At 51.8% G+C, this 2658-nt stretch overlaps 1 long non-coding RNA gene across 1 annotated transcript in view; it reads right to left on the bottom strand.

Moving 5' to 3' along the window:
• LOC115303365 overlaps nucleotides 1–345 on the bottom strand; it is a 19542-nt gene extending 19197 nt beyond the window's left edge. Inside the window, exon 1 of the long non-coding RNA XR_003914001.1 lies at nucleotides 298–345. This is a non-coding gene — a long non-coding RNA (uncharacterized LOC115303365). The remainder of the gene's footprint in view (nucleotides 1–297) is intronic.
• Between the last annotated feature and the right edge of the window lie 2313 nt (nucleotides 346–2658).

Below are 2658 nucleotides of genomic sequence, written 5' to 3'. Positions count from 1 at the left end.
GAGAGGCTCCCACTCCCCTGCCTTCCGTCCCCTCCTCTGCTTCCTCCAAATTCTCCAAAGGGATCTGTTCCACGCAGTCTGGATCCTGGGCTGAGCAGTGTCTCCCGACCTCTCCTCTGTTTTTGGGCACTTCAGCCCAGTTTGGGGGAGCAGGCAGACAAGCCCGAGTTCAAATCCTGACCATGCCGCTATTTAGGGCGTGACCTGAGGCTAGAAATCCCAACTCTGCTCCCTTTTCCTTAAAGACCCCTGTGGAGGGCGAGTCGATGGGCAGGGGCTCTCACCCTCCCAACTTACCAAGGAATCCTCCTCTGAGCTGAACACCACCAGGCTTCTTGAGCTGTGTGGACCCCGTCACCTGCGGTGTGTCTATAATGACCACAGACCTCCAGGCCCACATGAAACTTGGACTGAAAGGGAAACCGAAAGTCTCCACTTCGGAGCCGCTCAGGATGGAAGGAACTCACCACCGGACTCATCCTACTCCTTCAAGGCAGGAAGCCTGGACGTTCCAGGTCCTTGTGGGCTCAGCACAGTCTGCCTTGGGCTTCTGGAAGGAAAACCTGCCATTGACTGAGGGACCCTCAGCAAGTGACACTCATTGCCCCCTCCCACCAGCCTTGGCCTTGTTCCCATCCCTCTCCTCTCTGCCCCACCCACCTCACTTCGGGGTGTTACCTACCTTCTAATCCCAGCACTTATCAGCATCCCCAAACATTCCAGATGCTCACTGCATATTTGCCCGATTGCAGCTACCTCCACGGATGGCCTTGTGGCCTCTAGGCACTTGCATAGGCAGATCCTTCTGCCAGGAGCACCTGCCTCTACCCTCTGCAAAAATCGTGCTTAGACTTCCAAGCCCAAATCTTGCACCACCTCCTCTGAGAAGCCCTCCAGCCTCCAAGCAGGCAGAGTCCACTGTCCCCTACCCAGCTCCCAGGGCGCCTGGGGGAGGAGTCTAAACCCGCTGCAGGCCTGACACTCACCAACATGGAGGGGGGACAGGGAGGGGCAAACTCAAGCCCATTTCCACATTTCGACCTTTGACACTTGTTTCATGTTATGTTTTGTCCATTTCTGCCTGTTTAGTGATCCTATGGTCATTTTCCTGTAATTCCCCTCCCTTGGGTTCTTTTCTCCTTTGCCAGCATGACTTTGGCTTGACGACCAAATAAAACCACTGTGAGGTGCCGGTCGTCCCAGACCTGAACAGCTCCCTGTTGTCCCCTTCTGTGCAGGTCAGAGCTGGGTTAGTGGCTCTAAGAACCTCTGAGCCACCGTGATGTTAACACTTGTTTCACATTAGAAACAACTCCGGGGGTGCCTGGTGAGCTCAGTCCGTGGAGCCTGTAACTCTGGATCTCAGGGTCATGAGTTCGAGCCCCAAGTTGGGAGCAAGAGTCCTGAAGGATACACAGGTGGTGGCCAGGTGACGGAAGGGACAGGAGCGCATGATGGCAGATGACTGGGCCCATGCAGAGGGACAGAGGAGGTGTGTCCCGGGGGATGTGGGGAAACTACCACAGCACAAGGGTGAGTGAAGGGCAGGGACAGAATGAACACGGAGATGCCATGACTGGGAGTCCCTCCCCTTCCTGCACTGTGCACACTGAGCTCCACAGAGGATAGAACCTTGTCTCATCTCTATGTCCCCAGAACCTTGCAAGTGCCTGGCACACAGAAGGAGAGGGTATCAATGAGTATTCAACAATGGCTGATGGAATGAATGAATGAATGAATGAATGAATGAATGGCAGAGGAAGGAGACTTGCAGTTCAGATCCACATCTTCAGCCACATAACAACATCCTGCCAGGGGCACCTGAGGGGCTCAGTCGGTTGATTATCCAACTTCGGCTCAGGTCATGGCTTCATGATTTGTGGTTTTGAGCCCCACGTCAGGCTCTGCACTGACCACTTGGAGCCTGATTCAGATTCTCGTTCAGTCTCTAGTCCTCCCCTGCTCTCTCTCTCTCTCCCTCTTTCTCTCTTTTCTCTTTCTCACAAATAAAAAAACATTAAAACAAACAAACAAAAAGACCTGTCTACGTTGACACCAAAGCTCACCTCTCAGCTTATTTGGGGACAATGGTTTCACCTCATTCTTTTTCTCTCTTCTTTTCCTTTTTTTTCTTTACTCTTCCTCTCTTTTCTTTTCCTCTTATTCATTAAATTTTGATTGAGTCTTTTTTGTTCTTTTCCTTTCTTATGTTTCTTTTTCTTTTCTTTTGTGTGTATTAAATTTTAGAGAGAGTGCGCACACTCAAGTGAAGAAGAGGGGCAGAGGGAGAGAGAGAGAGAGAGAGAGAGAGAGAGAGAGAGAGAGAGAGAGAGAGAGAGAATCGTAAGCAGTTTCCATGCTCAGCATAGAGCGCCACGTGGGACTTAATCCCATGACCCTGGGAGCCAACATCAAGAGTCAGAAGCTCAACCGTCACCCAAGTGCCCCTCTCCTCATTCTTTCTGTCATTGGCAGACAGCTCTGACACCCTGGAAACAGACGTGGCCATGGATGGGATGCAGGTCTCATCGGGACACCTTTTCAACAGTCCTGTGAGCTGAGGCTCCACCAGACTGAATGAACATGAAGATAAGTCAGAAGACACCAGTGGACCGTGGAATTCAAACTCGAGGTGTAACAAGGGGAAGAGAGTGGAAC

This window comes from Suricata suricatta, chromosome 10 (assembly GCF_006229205.1).
Source record: "Suricata suricatta isolate VVHF042 chromosome 10, meerkat_22Aug2017_6uvM2_HiC, whole genome shotgun sequence".
NCBI classification, from domain to species: domain Eukaryota; kingdom Metazoa; phylum Chordata; class Mammalia; order Carnivora; family Herpestidae; genus Suricata; species Suricata suricatta.
Note: the sequence above shows the minus strand (reverse complement) of the source record. Positions and strands in the feature narration are given on the sequence as shown.